This window comes from Saccopteryx leptura, chromosome 3 (assembly GCF_036850995.1).
Source record: "Saccopteryx leptura isolate mSacLep1 chromosome 3, mSacLep1_pri_phased_curated, whole genome shotgun sequence".
Classification (NCBI taxonomy): Eukaryota; Metazoa; Chordata; class Mammalia; order Chiroptera; family Emballonuridae; genus Saccopteryx; species Saccopteryx leptura.
This window is the reverse complement of record NC_089505.1, coordinates 242,633,049-242,652,016: the sequence shown is the minus strand read 5'-3', so window position 1 is coordinate 242,652,016 and position 18,968 is coordinate 242,633,049. Positions and strand designations below refer to the sequence as shown.

Below are 18,968 nucleotides of genomic sequence, written 5' to 3'. Positions count from 1 at the left end.
GAGCAGAAATGCGGAACCAGAATAATCTCGCGAGACACAGCTTCTCTCTACCCGCCCCCAGCCGAGAGGTACTCGGCTCTCCCCTTTTCACCCCGCCCTCTGTTACAGCTCACCCAATCATCAGCCCCTAGGCCGGGACTTTCTTCTGCGGGAGGCAGGTTGGGATTGTGGTCCCAGGCCAGGACAGTGGCTGGCCTTGTGTTTGGCCCAGTTTGTTGCTGGTTGTTTATGTCTCCTAGATAGCGTGGAGGCTCTAGGAACCATGCAATTAAAAAAAAGAAAGTATTTGATTTTTAAATTGAGATGTAATTCGCATAGCATAAAAGTCATCCTTTTAAAATGTACCTTCCAGTGGAGTTTTTCCTATACAGCATTTACATAGCTGTGCAATCCTCACCACTATTTAATTCTAGAATATTTTCACCACTGCAAAAAGAAGTACGTATGCATAAGCAGTCCTCCCTCTTACCAAACCCTGGCAACAACTAGTCTACCTTCTTTTTATACGCATTTGCCTAATCTGGACATTTGAAATAAATGGAATCATGGTCTTTCACGACTGGCTTTTCCCACTTAGTAGTGTTTCTCGGATTCATCTATATTGTAGCATGTATCAGTATTTCATTTCCCTTTATAGGTGAATACTATTCCATTGTATGAATATGCCTTACTTTGTTTATCCATTCATCTGTTGCCATCAACAGATGAATGGATAAACAAAGTAAGGCATTTCCATTTCCACTTTTTGGCTATTTTGAATAATGCTACTGTGAACATTATTGTTTTTTTACATGAACAAATATGTTTATTTCTCTTAGGTGTATATTTAAGAGTGGCTAGTTCATGAGGAGAAACGTCCCAGTAGAGCCCAAGCTCTGCATCGATCAGGCATCCCTGATGCCTCTTCCCTGTGCAGTGGGACACTCCTGCTTATCAGCAGGGTTGGCAGCCTCTTAAGGCGGCTATGAGGATTCTACTTATAAGTGCAGACACTGTCACCGGAGGAAAGACACGAGACTGACACACAAGTTAGTTGCAAGAATCACACAGGCAATTTATTACTCACAAATCCTTTTGGCGTGCCTGGGTACAGCTTAAGGGGGTCCCCGTCAGCATGCTCCTTTCTGCTGTCTTTGGTGAGAGCTCAGAGCAGGGTGCAGACAGTCCACGTTCACCTTGGAGTCTGGGTGACTACTGCAGTGGGGGGTGGGGGTGTGTGTCTTAACTTTAGTAATTTTTCTGGCCAACGTCTTCTAACAGATTGGTCAATCTACAAGATTATCATCTCAACCCACCTTTTTGGGAGTTCCTTGCAGGGAGCCCTTTTTATGTTAACCTATTGAAATGTTACATCAAGCCACTTTTAAGATGTTCTGAGGGAAGCTTCTTATTTATGTTAACTTAAAGAGTTATGACATCAAACCACTTCTTATCTATGTAGAACTTCACACACACACACTAACTGGGCCCTGCTCAAAAGTCAGAGTCTATTTATCACATCTGCACCCACTATATTAATTCCTATCTAGATGACATAACTTTATTTAGTTTCCTTAATTAATTTTAATATTATATCTTAATTACTTTTATATATTTTCTGTTGCATCCACCGGGTACGAGAACAAACGTTGCAGACTTTCAGGAGTTTAGATGTTACTTTATTGGCCAGTTTAACCTGCACAGGGGCAAACTCCCAAGATGTCCGGAGACACCGTACTCACAAGGAGCTGCAAACGAGAGTCACGCCTGGTGCTTATAGCTAGGTCCTTATATATCCTAAGTGAGCAAGCATTATACAGAAGCAGATGTGGCAGTTAGCTATTCACTAGGGAGGTCACACGCAGCATAGCAACAGGGGCCGGAGCATAGCAATAGGGGCCGGGTTTAGCTTAGTGGCGAATTTCAAACATAAACTTCTTGTTCTCAGCCTCACAGGGGCCCTATCAGCACTCCCTGTTCCTGCTCCTTCAATAGTTACACTCTGGCAGCCACAGCACGCCTTCCCGAATCTAACATCTTCCATATTTTTTTATATTTCTATATATTTAATTACTATAATATTATATTACTAAAACAAGCAGAGTTCGCCACCTCAAACTTTTGGGATGGCTTTTGGGATGTTGATTATTTTAAGCTGGTTATTTACAAGAAATAAAAGTCTCAGAAAGAACCTTTAACTTTCCCCTTAACTGCCCCTAAAAAAGTTTAGATAGAAGACCGGTTGTAGAAAGGGAGCTAGTATCATACATAATTATAGCTTAATATGAACTAGGTGTGAGAGGGAGGAACCTAGTAAGGACTCTTTGATCTAAGTTCTCTCAGTGTCCTATCGTTAAAGATGCCCCAGCAAATATTTATTTACCAAACATTTGCCTGTTCATCTTCATGTGAATTGCCTTCCTGTCCTTTGAAGTCCAAAACCACAACTCCTCTCCTCTCCTTTGCTCTGGATGGCATATAAACCTTTACTGCCAATCTGTCCTCCAGTCCTGTAGTCTTAGGGAACATCCCATATGTACATATGTAATAAATTTGATCATTTTCTCTTGTTAATCTGTCTCATGTTAACTGGATTATTGTCCTGTCAGAAGAATTTAGAAATGTGTAAGTAAAATTATTTTTGCCTCCTCACAGTCATCTGGTAACCAAACATTTAACTCTTTGAGAAACTGTCAGACTGGGGGGGGGGGGGTGTTTGTTTTTTGGTGTTTTTGTTAGTTTGTTTTTTAGCATGTGAGAGAGAGGCACACAGACAGACAGGAAGGGAGAAAGATGAGAAACATCAACTCATAGTTGCGGCACTTTAGTTGTTCATTGAGTGCTTTCTCTTATGTGCCTTCGGTAGAGGAAGCTCCAGCTGAGCCTGTGACCCCTTGCTCAAGCCAGCAACCTTGGGCTCAAGCCAGCAACCTTGGGCTCAAGCCAGCAACCTTGGGCTTCAAGCCAGTGACCATGAGGTCACGTCTATGATCCGATGCTCAAGTGGGCAAACTTGGAGTTTCGAACCTGGATCCTCAGCATCCCAGATCAACACTCTATCCAATGCGTCAGCACCTTGTCCAGCTGTCAGACTGTTTTTCAAATGAGTCACACCATTTTATATTGCCACTGGCAAATGTCTGAGGGTTTTAATGTTTTCATATTCTCAATATCATTTGTTATTCTCTTATCTTTTTGATTATTGCCATCCAAGTGGATATGAAGTGGTATCTCATTGTGATTTCAATTTACATTTCCCTGTTGGCTGTTGTTGAGAATCTTTTTATGTGCTATTGGCCATTTGAAACAAATTTATTTGGCCCTGGCTGGTTGGCTCAGCAGTAGAGCATTGGCCTGGCATGTGGAGGTCCTGGGTTCGATTCCTGGTCAGGGGACCCAGGAAAAGCAGCCATCAACTTCTCCACCCTTCCTCCCCCCACTCCCCCCATGGCTCGGTTGGAGCAAGTTGGCTCCGGGCCCTGAGGATTATACCAAGGCCTCGCCTCAGGTGCTAATATAGCTCAGTTGCCAAGCAATGGAACAACGGCCCCAGATGGGCAGAACATCACCTAGTAGGGGGCTTGCTGGGTGGATCCCAGTTGGGGGACATGGAGTATGTCTCTCTGCCTCCCCACCTCTCAATTAAAAAAAAAGAAAAGGAACAAATTTGTTTTTATCTTACTTTAAAGTTAGCTCAGGCCTCCAAAGGACCATCCAAGAACTCATAAGGACTTCTGGCCCAACAATAGTCTTTTATTTACAGTCTCCTTAATATCACCATCCCTTTGTTCCTCAACAGCAGTGAGTCCAGATTCTGCACCCTGCTCACTCTCCCACAAAAACTTTTCTCACCAAATTCTCCAGTGTCTTAGTTTATAAATAAATCCCATGGGCATTTTTCAGTCTTTATCTTACTTGCCACTTAGTTCTATCTGGCCCATTCTACCAGACCCCTTATTTGATCACAGAGATTTTATTCTTTAAGAACCTCTTGTTCTAGCCAGATAGCTTGGTTGGTTAGACCTTCATCCTGAAGCACAGAGGTTGCTGGTTCAATCCCTGGTCAGGGCACATAGAGGAACAGATCAATGTTCTTATCTCTCTCTCTCTCTCTCTCTCTCTCTCCCTCTTTTTCTAAGAAAGAAAGAAAGAAAGAAAGAGAGAAAGAGAGAGAGAAAGAGAGAAAGAGAGAAAGAAAGAAAGAAAGAAAGAAAGAAAGAAAGAAAGAAAGAAGAAAGAAAGAAAGAAAGAAAGAAAGAAAGAAAGAAAGAAAGAAAGAAAGAAAGAAAGAAAGAAGAAATTAAAAAAGAATCTCTTTGGGCCCTGGCCGGTTGGCTCAGTGGTAGAGCGTCGGCCTCGTGTGCAGAAGTCCCGGGTTCGATTCCAGGCCAGGGCACACAGGAGAAGCGCCCATCTGCTTCTCCACCCCTCCCCATCTCCTTCCTCTCTGTCTCTCTCTTTCCCTCCCGCAGCCAAGGCTCCATTGGAGCAAAGATGGCCCGGGCGCTGGGGATGGCTCCTTGGCCTCTGCCCCAGGCGCTAGAGTGGCTCTGGTTGCAACAGAGTGACCCCCGGAGGAGCAGAGCATCGCCCCCTGGTGAGCAGAGCGTCACCCCCTGGTGGGCGTACCGGGTGGATCCCGGTCGGGCGCATACGGGAGTCTGTCTGACTGTCTCTCCCCATTTCCAGCTTCGGAAAAATACAAAAAAAAAAAAAAAAAAAATCTCTTTGTTACTCTTTGTGAGCTGGCTTCTATATGGTAGGAGCAGGGGCACAGATAAGAGGAGACCATGGCCTAATTTGTTGGTAATAGTCTACTTTAAGTAGGCATTTTTGGTGACAAGTGCCAAAAACCCACACTGTTCATATTTGCATCAGACCTGCCTTTTTCCCCATCAGACTGGACACTTCTTTTGGGAACAGAGATATAGATTGTTCATTTGTCATCCCCAGTGTTCACCTGCAGTGACTGGCACACAGAAACTGCATAATAATTGCTCATTAAATGAATGGGTATATAGAGTGGAAATCTGAGTCTAATAAAGGAAACTGATACAGAAATAAGTAGTAACTAGTGCAGTATTACCAGAATCAATAAAATAAAAGGTGGAGTAATGCTGGGCTTTTTATGCCTTGGCCTTTAGTGTTCTGGTTTTGTAGCTTCATTGCTCAAGGCAGTACTCTTGCCAAACAACTCCTTGCTGTTTCCCCAATAAATCCTGGACCTCCTCGAGTTCATGCTCCTGTTCTTGAAATTCTTTCTGCCTGGAATTCCTTGACATTTACATCATATCCTGTCCTTCAAGATCCAGCGAGAAATCCTTTTTCTTTCTCTTGAACTCTGGTAGCACTTTATCTATATCTTTCTTACAATATATAACTAGTTTTATACTTGATCTTAGCCAAAAGTCCAAGAAGTGATATATTCAAGTTTTTAAAAAGTGGTATTAACATATTAAACAGCTGTTGTGTTGGAAGGTAAGAATTTGTGGGGTTTTGTTCTCTTTTACTTTTTTTAAACATTTCAATTTTTCTTTTTTGTGTGTGACAGAGACAGAGGGATGGACAGATAGGGACAGACAGACAGGAAGGGAGAGAGATGAGAAGCATCAATTCTTCATTGCGGCTCCTTAGTTGTTCATTGACTGCTTTCTCATATGTGCCTTCATGGGGGGCGGGGGGCTATAGCAGAGCGAGAGACCCCTTGCTCAAGCTGGTGACCTTGGGCTCAATCCAGCGACCTTGGGCTTCAAGCCAGCGACCATAGGGTCATGTCTATGATCCCACACTCAAGCCAGCAACCCCCCGCTCAAGCTGGCAAACCCATGATCAAGGCAGTAAGCCCACCATCAATCCAGCGACCTCAGGGTTTCAAACCTGGGTTCTCTGTGTCCCAGTGATGCTCTATCCATTGTGCCACTGCCTGATTAGGCCCAATTTTTCTTTAGTAAGCAAATATGTATATTTGCTTGAACTATATATATCTCTTCTTGGCCTTTTGGCTAAGATCATTGGTTGCTTTTTGTATGTGCCTTGACCAGGCAAGCCCGACATTTCAAACCTGAAACCTCAGCATTCCAGGTCGATGCTTGTCTATTGTGCCACCACAGGTCAGGCCCTATGTGTTTTCTATGAGAATTTTTTTATGGCGTTTTCAGTTTGTCATATGCACTTTCTCTCTCATACAATTATTTTAGACTGTGTAGTCTAATGGAAATATAATGTGTAATTTAAATTTGTCTAGTATGCACATTTAAAAAAAATAGCCCTGACCAGTGGCACAGCGGATAGAGCATCATCAGGCCATTCTGTTCCGAGGACACCAGCTCTATCCTGAAGTCGCTGGTTCAAGCCCCAGTCAGGGCACATTTGAGAAGCAATCAATGGGTGCACAACTAAGAGGAACAATGAGCTGATGCTTCTCTTTTTGTCTCTCTCTCTTCCCCTTCCACTTCACCCTCTCAAAAAAAAAAAAAAGCAAAAATAAACAAAGACAAAAATCTCAAGTGAAATTAATCTTTTTTTTTCTTTTTCTGAAGCTGGAAACGGGGAAAGACAGTCAGACAGACTCCTGCATGCGCCCGACCGGGATCCACCTGGCAAGCCCACCAGGGGGCGACGCTCTGCCCCTCCGGGGCGTCGCTCTGTTGCGACCAGAGCCACTCTAGCGCCTGGGGCAGAGGCCAAGGAGCCATCCCCAGTGCCCGGGCCATCTTTGCTCCAATGGAGCCTCGGCTGCGGGAGGGGAAGAGAGAGACAGAGAGGAAGGAGAGGGGGAAGGGTGGAGAAGCAAATGGGCGCTTCTCCTGTGTGCCCTGGCCGGGAATCGAACCCGGGACTTCTGCACGCCAGGTCGATGCTCTTCCACTGAGCCAACCGGCCAGGGCTCAAGTGAAATTAATCTTTATAATATATTTTATTTAACCCAATATATCCAAAGTAATGTGATTTTTAAAATAAGGAATTAATTTTAAATTTTTAATGAGATATTTTACTTTTTTTTACTCTAGGTCATCAAAATATGATGTGAGTGGTTTGGGGATTACAAGAGGGAAAGGGGGTGGGGAGGTAGAAGAAGGTAAAGGGGACATAAATGGTGACAGAAGGAGATTTGAGTTGGGGTGGTGAACACACAATATAATATAATATACAGATGATGTATTATAGACTTGTACACCTGGAACCTATATAATTTTATTAACCAATGTCATCCCAATAAATTCAATTAAATAAAAAAATATGATGTAAGAATGTTTTCAATCTACAGCTTAATTTGAACTATTCACATTTCAAGTGCTCGGTAGCCACACGAGGCTAGTGGTTGCTGTACTGGACAGTGCAGTTCTAGATTACCTGTGTGAGCTTTGGATAAACACAATTTCAGTACCATGGGTCCATCTCAGCTTGTTCTTATTGGTACCAAAGTGTGAAGTTGACACCATCTATGAAACATTAACAATATGAAAATGATGCAGTAGCACCAGGTGATAGTCATATGACACCTTGATGGAATGAAAAATCCAAGGAAAAGAAAAATTGTTGAAGAATCAAGTCACAGCTCAGCAAATGATAATACAGGATGCCCAGCCCAAAAGAACTTGCCCTGTACCTGTCACTACCATATTCATATGGCAAGTGATTTTACTTCATCCAAAAGTCACCTGTCACATTAAATAATGTTATTATTTTTATCTTAACTTTTATAGCTTTGTTGGCATTTAATTTATAACTATGTGTGATTGAATAGTCAGCAGTGGTCAACAGAGCCAAATATCAACAGTACAATGATTGAAATTTCTTTTGAGAGCCAAATTTTTTAAACTTAAACTATATAGGTAGGTACATTCCTTATTGAAGTAGCATTTGCACGTGGTATTTTGTGGAAGAGCCACACTCAAGGGGCCAAAGAGCTGCATGTGGCTTGCGAGCCACAGTTTGCCAACCACTGGAATAGTGGTATAAAAACTATAAATAAGGACATTTATAGATTTGTGCTTTTATGATCATTTATATTATTTAAATAATGTAATTATCATAAAAATATTTCCAAGCAGCAGGGGAGAAAGGAATTTATGAAAGTGTCTCGTCTCATTGTTTCCTCCCCTTGCCAATGTCATTGTTCAAGTTGGAGAATCATTGAGGACATGAAAAGTCAGCTATGTATTAGGAAAACATTTCAAGGTTAGCTAGATATGGCGAAGGAGGATGAAAGCCTCGGGACCTGGGAAAAATCATACGTCAATATTTGACCAAGGTAGTAATAAAAATAAAATGCGTGTGTGTGTGTGTGTGTGTGTGTGTTTGTGTGTGTGTGTGTGTGTGTGTGTGTGTATGTGTGCGTGTATGTAGAGAGAGAGGGAGAGAGAGAGAGAGTGTTAATCACTGCAGGACAATTTGTTCCCCCAGACACATATAGCTTACAAGGACTGGGGCGGTTTTACTCTTCTAGGGTCAGGTGGTCAGAGAGATCTCTGCACACCATCTGGTCACAGCAAATGCTTGAAAGCAGGAGCTAAACAACAAATTATAAAGCCACCAGCACTGCCTTCCCTGAACCACTACCACTTCCATTCATCACACAATTCCCCTTTCCTGCTCCCTAAGGCAGGGTTTGCAACTTTGCATTTTCATTCTGTGTAAGCGTCCTATTTCATCATTTGCAAAACTCCAACTTTACCCTAACATCATTGCCCATGCAGGGCCTCCTCCCACTGTGGTCACAGTCAAGTTTCTGCCCCTCCCAGCTAGTTGGTGCTCTCTGGGCAGCTTGTGTTTTAGTAAGGTGACCAACTTTTTTTACAATGAAAAGGACAAAAATAAATAGAAGAAAACAATATCATAAATAAAAGAAACATTTTATTCATTGCAACAATAATACACTATAATATGATAAATGCATAATAAAAACATTTGTAATACTTTATATTGTAATTATGCTTACATGCCTATTAATTTTAATAATAATTTTAAGAAAAAAGTACTCATTTAGATACAAATACATCATATCACATACAATGGATTGACTCTGCATCAAATACGAATATTTACAGATTAGTCTTACAATATCAAAAAGGAGGACATGTAGGAGGACACTTTTAGAGGGAGGATGGAACTTACAAAAGAAGGACTGTCCTCTCTAAAGGAGGACGATTTGTCACCTTAGTTTTAGACCCTATCACAAGTGGGTGAAAGAAGGACAGACAATAAAGTTGTTAAGCTGTCCCTGCTTGTCATCTCAGGATTCAGGTCAAAGGTTGTGAAAGAGAAGTTCCAATTTATCAGACACTGAAAACACACTCAGCAAAGAAACCATCAGAAAGTGTCCACTTTGGTCTTAACTCTAAGATCAGACTCTACCAGTCAAATCCATTGGTGAATAAAATACGTGGCTGTCCTGGAGCTTACATTCAGTTGGAAAAGATAGATATTAATAAAATAATTACACAGTAAGCACTAGGAAGAAAAGCACAGAATGCATTAAGAACATAAAGAGAGCATAACAGGCAGGAGAGACCAAAGAGACTGGTAAATCTTAGGAGATGCTGTTTAAGCCAAGATTCCAGAAGATGAGTTAACTTGAATGAAGAAAGAGGAAAGATGTTGCTCAGAGCCAACACAATGTGCAAAGGTTTTGAAGCAGGTAAGTTTACTGTGATCAAGGAACTGAAATAAGCCATTGTGATGAGAATGTGGTATGCAAGAGGGAAAGTAAAGGGGGCTGAAACCAGCCACCAGGAAGCTTGGCTCTTATTTGAAGCAAAGTAGTCAGCCATAGAAAAGTTTTCAGGAGAAAGATGATGCCATCTACACTGTAAAACACTGAATCAGTTAAGAGTCAACTACAACGATTGTAGTTGCCTGGGCAGAAGATGGGGTTGACCTGGGCTAGATCAATGAGGAGAAACAGATGGAATTGGCATCTGTTCTGGAAAAAAAGAATATACAGCTCTCAACAATGAGTTAGATGTGAGTGAAGATGGAATCCTGTGTTTCTGGCACAATCAACTAACTGGGGGCTGGTTGTTTCCAGTTACTGAGATGAAAAAGACTGGGAGGAAAAGCAGCTTTGGGGATAGATCAATTCTGTTTTAAATATATTAACTCTGAAATGTCGATAATATACGTGTGTAGAGATTTGGCACCCAGAGAAGAGACCAGGTGGAATAGAGTTGGGAGTTGTCACATATAGATATTTACAGGCATGGCAGAAGATAAAATAGCTGAGGTGAGGTGAAGAGGAAGATGCCAGAAGAACCTTGATGAGCCCTGATATTAAAAGGCTACATGGAGGAGAAGGATCTGGCAAAGGTTGAGACAGAACAGCCAGAGAGGTAGGAGGTGTTATGATAAAAGCAAGAGCAGAGTGTTGAAGAATAAGAGAGGGCTCAACTTTACGGCATGATCTTCAGAGTTCCAGTAAGATGAAGACTGAAGGGAAAGTTTGTGGAAGGTGGAAGTGGTGACCATGGGGAAATCTGACAGCGTTCTCATCTTCATGCTCCACTGCAGTAATTCAGAGAGAGAAGGCTTGTAAATGCCTTGGGGGTGGAAGGAGGGATTAAGACTGGAACCAGATGAACTGATGAAAACCTTTGTCTCCCAGGCAGTACTCACTGAAGAGGCCTCCTCTGAAAGTATACTCTTGAGTGAGAAATGGTGACAAAAATTTAGCTCATATTGCCTTCAGCCATATATAACCCCAATAAACTTAGAGTTAGAGTTTTTAATGCCCTTTCTATTTTTTGTCATTTTCCTTTGTTACCTTAATTCTGCTGACTTACTAGTGGTACACCTAGAGCATATTATTTGACCTCATTATGCCTCAATCTCCTCATTTGTAAAGTAGGGATACTAACAGAATGGATAGAATGATTAGATAATACATGTAAAATACTCAGAACAGTGCCTACCTAGCGTTGTATCAGAACAGTGAGAAACAAACGTCTTGCTACACAATCATGAAGCCAAATTAGGGAGTCTTTAATTAACTGGCTGCGTGGACCACATGGAGACCTAAGTCGTTCAAATCAATGCGGTGGCGAACACAGTTTGGGGCTAGCTTTTAAAGACAAAATTACATACTGATTGAGGAATGGGGAAGAGAGGAAGCACAGCAGTAGGACAAAGAAGTGAAACAAGCTTTCTTACGATGTTTATCTATAGGATTAATTCAGGGAAACATTCTGAGAACATCTGCAATTTTGCAAAGCTAGCCTAAGGCCAGTCTGGGAAACCAGCCTCTCAGCCAGAAATAGGAGGTCTTTTTAGAAAAGTCCTGCTAAAAGTCTCTGTTTTAGAGAAAGTAAGTTTTGCCAAAAATTATTCATGTTAAGAGCCTTCTTTTCCACACTTCACTAGCATATCTGGCTATTATTATAAGACTCTGAAACTAAAGTTTGTGCTATTGATTTGTTTCTTTTAAAATTCAAAAATATTTTTGTGGCCTGACCTGTGGTGGCACAGTGAATAAAGCATCTACCTGGAACGCTGAGGTTGCCAGTTCAAAACCCTGGGCTTGCCCCGTCAGAGTCAAGGCACATAATGGGAGTTGATGCTTTCAGCTTGTTGGGCAGATAAAATATATTATGCTCACTTTGTTAAAGATGGCGCTGCCCAGGTGGAGGCCGTCACCCAGGTGATATTAATGTGTGTTGGGGGCGGGCTGTGGGCAGGTAGAATCCTTGTAGCCTGGGGCTTGGTTTTGGGATTAAGCCTTTCCCACCCTTTTTGATGTGGGGTGGTACAATCCCATCATGTCTCTGATAAGTGACTTTGTATTAGAGACTTCCCTATTTTGTATATTGGATTAAAGGTTTTGATTTCTACACTATAAAATGGGGGCAGAACAAAAGCTTGCTCTCTTGGTTCCTGAGATTAGCAGTAGAGAGCAGAGAGCAGAGAAAGGCCACGTGGAGGAGGCCTGGAGAAGCAGCCAAGATGGCGGAGTGCTGAGTGAGAAGAGAGTTTGTGTAGAGTTTGTGCAGGGAGAAGGAAGGAGATGGGGAACAGAGGTGAATAAGTCTGGTGAGCTAGAAACCTTTGATTCTAGGAAACTCGGATAAGTCAGTAGCTTTGTGAGCACTGAATGTGAGTGGGTTTTGGAGCCCAGTGTGTGTTTTTACTTGCCCGCCAGGTGCAAGCTAGAATTAAAGCTAATGGCCCACCAGTTCTTGGCTCCATTGTTTCTTTACCGACTGTCCAAATCCAATGCGAACCTGCATGGGCCAGGCGGCTGCTGTGATGGTGGCCCTGGCTACTGGCTTTACACAGCTCCTCCCCCTTCTCTCTCTCTCTCTCTCTCCTTGTAAAGCCAGAAGCCAGGGCCACTATCACAGCAGCCTCCCGGCCCATGCAGGTTTGCATTGGATTTGGACAGTCGGTAAAGAAACAACGGAGCCACAAACTGGTGGGCCATAGTCTTTAATTCTAGCTTGCACCCAGCGGGCAAGTAAAAATACACACTGGGCTCCAAAACCCACTCACATTCAGTGCTCACAAAGCCACTGACTTATCCGAGTTTCCTAGAATCAAAAGTTTCTAGCTAACCAGCCTTATTCTCCTCAGTTCCCCATCTCCTTCCTTATCCCAGATACAAACTCTGCATAAACTGGCATCTCACTCAGCACTCTGCCATCTTGGCTGCTTCCCCTGGCCACATGGCCTCTTTCTGCTCTCTGCTCTGCTCTCTCATGCTAATCATCCCAGGAACCAAGAGGGCAAGCTCTCGTTCTGCCCCCATTTTATAGTGTAGATTCCAAACCTTTAATCCAATATACAAAATAGGGAAGTCTCTAATACAAAGACACTTCTCTGCGGCATGATTGGATTGTACCGCCCCACATCAAAACGGGCGGGAAAGGCTTAATCCCAAAACCAAGCCCCAGGCTACAAGGATTCTACCTGCCCACAGAGACACACATTAATATCACCTGGGCGATGGCCTCCTCGTGGGCAGCGCCGTCTTTAACAAAGTGAGCATAATACATTTTATCTGCCCAACACTCCTCTATCTAAAATAAATAAATAAAGTCTTTAAAAAGAAACATTTAAAAAAAAACCCCAAAACGCTGCCACGTAACAACTTAAAAAAAAAAACAAAAAATTATTTGTGTTGTGTGTCTAAAAGAAAAAAAAAGAAATGAATTTGAAAATTAAACCTGCCATTTACTAGCTGTATTGTTGTAAGGTATCAAAAGTTACAGAATTAATATTAATGTTTTAGGAAGCTTAAAGAACATTTTATTAATTTGGGCTAGGAGTGCAGAGAGATTTTGAAAATGATCTTTGTACTTGTGTGATTAGTATCAAAGCCAGGATGGCCGATGGCATTGTATTGTAAATGCAGAGGGGAAGGAGAGTTGGATTCTCTGACCTCCCCCACACCTGTGAAGCGAGTGAGTAGCTAGCCAGGTGCAGGAAGAGAAAAGATTAAATTAAACCTTTTCTTATATTGATGGGCCATTTACAGGCATTTGTCCCCATAAAAACTACCCCTCCCCTCCTGTATGTAGTTAGTGTATATATATCTCTTAACAAAGGAATGGCAGGTGAACAGTAGAAAATATAAAAATATCTTTTGTAAAGCCAGTAATCAGGGCCAGGGCCACTATCACAGCAGCCCGGCCCTTGCAGGTTCGCATTGGATTCGGACAGTCGGTAAAGAAACCATGGAGCCAAAAACTGGTGGGCCATAACCTTTAATCCTAGCTTGCACCCGGCGGGCAAGTAAAAATACACACTGGGCTCCAAAACCCAGTCACACTCAGTGCTCACCAAGCCACTAACTTATCCGAGTTTCCTAGAATCAAAGGTTTCTAGCTCACCAACCTTATTCTCCTCAGTTCCCCATTTTCTTCCTTATCCCAGATACAAACTCTACACAGACTGGCATCTCACTCAGTACTCCGCCATCTTGGCTGCTTCTCCTGGCCTACTCCACGTGGCCTCCTTCCGCTGCTGGCTCTACTTTCTCTGCTCTCTCATGCTAACCTCAGGAACCAAGAGCCAAGTCCCGTTTTGCCCCCATTTTATAGTGTAGCTTCACAACCTTTAATCCAATATACAAAGTAGGGAAGTCTCCAACCCAAAGTCACCTTCTGAGGCATGATTGGATTGCACCACCCCACATCAAAAAGGGTAGGAAAGGCTTAATCCCAAAACCAAGCCCCAGGCTACAAGGATTCCGCCTGCCTTTAGCCCACCCCAACACACATTAATATCACCTGGGCGACGGCTTCCTCGTGTTATCTTTAACAAAGTGAGCATAATACATTTTATCTGCCCAACATCTTTTAATATGTAGAGTGACATTTTTACTATTATGTTACCTTGTAAATTTTAATGTGTAGAAAAGTTTTTATGAATCCTATAGATAAATGTTATAAACTTGCTAATGAATTGTGTCCCATCTCCCCCCTTTCATCCTTTTCCCAAACTTGTGTAGGTAAAGACAAAGGTTGTGATTGTTGTGGTGCAACTCGCCAGAAACTGAGTCAGAGCCCAAATTGAGGAAAATTTAGAAAAGCCTTTATTCACTGGCCAGTGCTCCCTCTGACTGCACTCCACGCAGGGAAGCAGAGAGAGCGGCCCAGGGCCATGGGGAGGGGAGTATTTAAGGACAAAACCCACAAAGTTATAGTTGGTTTAGCACAGGGGTTCCCAAACTTTTTACATAGGGGGCCAATTCACTGTCCCTCAGACTGTTGGAGGGCCGGACTATAAAAAAAACTATGAACAAATCCCTATGCACACTGCACATATCTTATTTTAAAGTAAAAAAATAAAACTGGAACAAATACAATATTTAAATAAAGAACAAGTAAATTTAAGTCAACAAACTGACCAGTATTTCAATGGGAACTATGCTCCTCTCACTGACCACCAATGAAAGAGGTGCCCCTTCCGGAAGTGCGGCAGGGGCCGGATAAATGGCCTCAGGGTGCCGCATGTGGCCCATGGGCTGTAGTTTGGGGACCCCTGGTTGAGTATATTAACATAATATTTTGTAAAGATATAAGATTCTAAGAATATGAAACCTGCAAAAAGCTAAAATATGAGAACCGCATCCTGCTTATACCAGCAAAAGTAACACCCACTTGCTCGAGACTCTACTTTTACCCTATAAATTCGTCCCCCTTATACTGGTGCTCTTCTCCCCAGGAGAAGTGCCCAGCAGGGCTCCTTTCTTCCTTTCAATAACACCTGTTACTCTGGTCTTTTCAGACTCCCATGGATTCCAACATTAGTCATGTACCACTCTGCTAAAAATCTTTTTTTTTTTTAGTTGCGGCTATAGCTGTTAGATCTCAAGTTCCTTTTATGAACTAGTCCCTCTGGTTTCTAATTTAACTAAGGGCGGGGGTCTTTTAAGGATTTTGAATAATTTTTGACATTTTAGACAAATTTATGGGTCTTTTTTTTTTTAGGTGGTTTTGGTTGTCCTAAGTGGGGCAGCGTCTGTATAGTATAGATTCTAATAGTCCTGTTAAGGCTTGAGGCTTTCCTGAGAAAGGGGATTCTGAGTTTCTGAGTTTTTTAAGTCTATAGGTCATATGGAAAAAGGATTTAAACTATTTTCTATTATATTTGTGTTTTAAATTTTAAAGATTTTGTTAAAAGTATTAATTGAAATGATTAACATTTCATATAATAAAGTTTACATTTTATTTAATTATAATTTTTTTATATTTTAAGAAAATATATTTTATTTATGTTGTAATTTTATGTATTTTAACAGATAATGTCTAAAAGTTTAAGAGAAATATATTTTTGTTTATATTTTTTAGTTTTTTAAATTTGGGCACATAACCAAAATGTTTTTTATTATTATAATTAGTTATTTATTTGTTATTTATTTATTTATTTTTAAATTTATTGTGTTGAGAATTTTTTTGTTAAGTTAATTAATAGTAATATTTATTATTCTGGGTTTGGTGACTTAATAATGAACAATGAACAATTATTGAATTATTATATATATTTTAATATTTAAATTAAGATTTTAATATTATAGCACTATGAAATAGTAAATAAAAAAATTAATAAAAGACTTTTGAAATAATATATATGTTTTTAATATAAAATATATTTTTTCTATATTAATAGATTTTTGGTACAAAGGAAGTCTTTGTATTTTATAGATTATATAATTTTATGTTTTATTATTAGTATAATTTATCATAAGAGGATTATAAACTATTATTTTTAATGAATTATTGATTTATTGAGAAAATAAGAAATGGTCAAAATGCAGTTATTATTTTGTAATTATTTAGCTGGCAAAGAGATGCTAACTTTTTTTTATTTATAGTGTTTTACAACATTAAGTTAATATAAGAGTTGAGGTAGCAAATTTAAAAAACATAAATTTTATAAACTTATAGAAGGGGTAGTATTTCTTAAATTTTTTTCTCGGGTTTGGCTCCAGGTATGAGGTGGTGATTTTTTGGAGCCAAAGCGGGGGTGGGGGGGACTGTAGCAAGGTGGTGGTAGCCCTTAGCTTACTGCATTGTTAAATTTTTTTGTCTTAATTATTTGGCATAACTCTTGAGCCAAGAAAAAGGTTTTTTTGTTATATAATATAAGGGAATTGGTCAAGGTGCCTGAGATTCCTGGTGCCTAAGGGGGAGGGGCAGTTGCCTGGAGCTGTGAGAGGAGCCTGCTGTTTTTATTTTAATTTTTTTTTGCTGCCGCACTTGGCTGCACTCTGGCTATGCCACCTGCTGGCAGGTTGGTGCCCAGTGATAGTGTGCTAGACTGCCTGTGTTTTTTTGGGGTCTAGCAATTTTTGATTTGGCCAGTCTGTTTTAAAGTTGGCTATTTTAATTTACAGAAAGTTTTCAATGTATTTTTTAAAATATCAATTCTTACCCTGTATTTTCCAAATGGGTGAAACTTCTTTGGGTTAGTAGGTGGATATCTGAATATCTAAAACTAGTTTCTACTCTATACTTTCTTTAGTACTTTTTAGTTAGTTTTTATAATTTGTGGGTTTACTTACGAATTTCCTTTTACTTTTGCCCTCTGGTTTTAAGCCAGAAATGTCCAATTGAAATAGCCTCTTCAAGGCTAAGTACCTCACACAAGAGGAGAGATAGGAGCTAACAGACAAAGCAATTTCCTCAAGGGAAAAATTGGACAGAGAGCCTTGCAACTAGAGGTCTTGGATCCAAGAAAAGAGACCTAGTGGGTCCAGGGAAGGTGGCTTCAAACCAGAAAATGTCACAAGAGATTTCTCTAATGAACAAAGAGAAACTTCAGAACAGACAGCACAGAGGTGTTCCAGGAAGCCCGAGACAGGACTTAATTTAGTCCCTACTATTTGCTTTCCCTGAGACCACAAACAAATGTGTCCTAGGAAAGCCCAAGGCAGAATCTAATTCTCTACTAATGTCTTGGTCCTGGAGAGTCTCAAATTGACTAGTCACTAACAGAGAAGCTAGAATTTAGTAAAGCAAAAGATTTGCCTTACTTATCTCTGGAAGTCAGATTTACACTCCTCAATTTTTCCGAATTTGGGGACCAGGGGTCTCTGCCAGGAAGTTGTCCAAGACCCACAGGAAAACTGGAGCCCTGGCACATCTTAGGGATGCCCCTCCTAGAGATCTAGTGGGGTCAGGCAACCCCTTGGAGGGCCAACTGGTCTGGGTGTCCAGGACACCTGAAGATGACTGATTGAACCTGATAAGCAAGACAGATAGATCCCTCAGAAGGCCAGTTCCCTGAGGGGGCATTGGCCACTCTAACTTGCACAGAGTGCATAGCCTCCTGGAGCTAACAGTTGCTCTGTATTCAGCAGCTCGTTTCTTGAAGTCCTGGAAATTACTCAAAAAACATTCAAGCAGCTTACACTTAGCACATGAAGCAGACTGACCCATATTGACGGACTTAGCAAGGTCTAGACTGAAAGAGACAACTAGATACACTTCCTAAAGAAGGTATAGACAGACAAAAACCAAACCTGAGATCACTGGCCACCGTCGTGTGCCAGGATCGGGTCGCAGAGGATATACTGCATCCAACCCTTCTGCAGACCCCCTGGGGGCACCCCAACCTGTCCGGACCCTGTTGCTTACCAGTAAGATCCTGAGCGGCTCAATGTCCAATTGAGTAAAAATGTTCCTTTTTGTTCCTCTGGCCATCTCGTACCTGGGGCTGAGGAACATCTCTCAGAGATCTCCCCCTAGGCAGGGCACCCAAAGGCCCAAATGAGCTCACTTGACCACCGGAAAAGTCCAGTGGGATCTTGCTGGGGCCTCCAAATGTTACAGTGCAACTCGCAAGAAACTGAGGCAGAGCCCAAATTGAGGAAAATTTAGAAAAGCCTTTATTCACTGGCCAGTGGGCCGTCTGACTGCACTCCATGCAGGGAAACAGAGGGAGCGGCCCAGGGCCATGGAGAGGAGAGTATTTAAGGACAAAACCCACAAAGTTATAGTTGGTTTAGCATAGAGCACAATATTTTGTAAAGATATAAGATTCTAAGAATATGAAACTGATTTCTTAAAGTTCCTGCAAAAAGCTAAAATATGAGAACCACATCCTGCCTATACCAGCAAAAGCAAAACCTTAGTCATGTACCAGTCTGCTAAAAATCTTTCTCTTTCAGTTGTGGCTATAGCTGTTAAGCCTCAAGTTCCTCTTATGAACTAGTCCCTCTGGTTTCTAACTTAACTAAGGGCAGGGGTCTTAAGCCTAGGCTAGTGACACACCATCACAGTGATGTCATGCTTTTTCCCCCGCCCAAGTATAATTAAGGGTATATAACCAGCCCCTAGAATCTTAATGACACACACGATTTGGGATTGCTGCCCTGTGTAAACTATATGCGGCCGGCATATTTAATAAATTTCTTCCTTCAATAAAACTTATCCAAATTCATCTGGACTGGGTGTCTCTACGTGAACTTGATGAAAAGTTAATAACCTCTCTATGCCTCAGTTTTCTCATCTATAAAATGGGGATAATAATATACTATTTAAAATTTTTTT

At 41.3% G+C, this 18,968-nt stretch overlaps 1 non-coding gene across 1 annotated transcript; it reads left to right on the top strand.

The window, feature by feature from the left end:
* The first annotated feature begins 4,299 nt into the window (after positions 1–4,299).
* On the top strand, positions 4,300–4,375 carry TRNAT-CGU (transfer RNA threonine (anticodon CGU)). The gene has a single exon. It is a non-coding gene; the product is annotated as a tRNA-Thr (tRNA).
* The last annotated feature ends 14,593 nt before the right edge of the window (positions 4,376–18,968 follow it).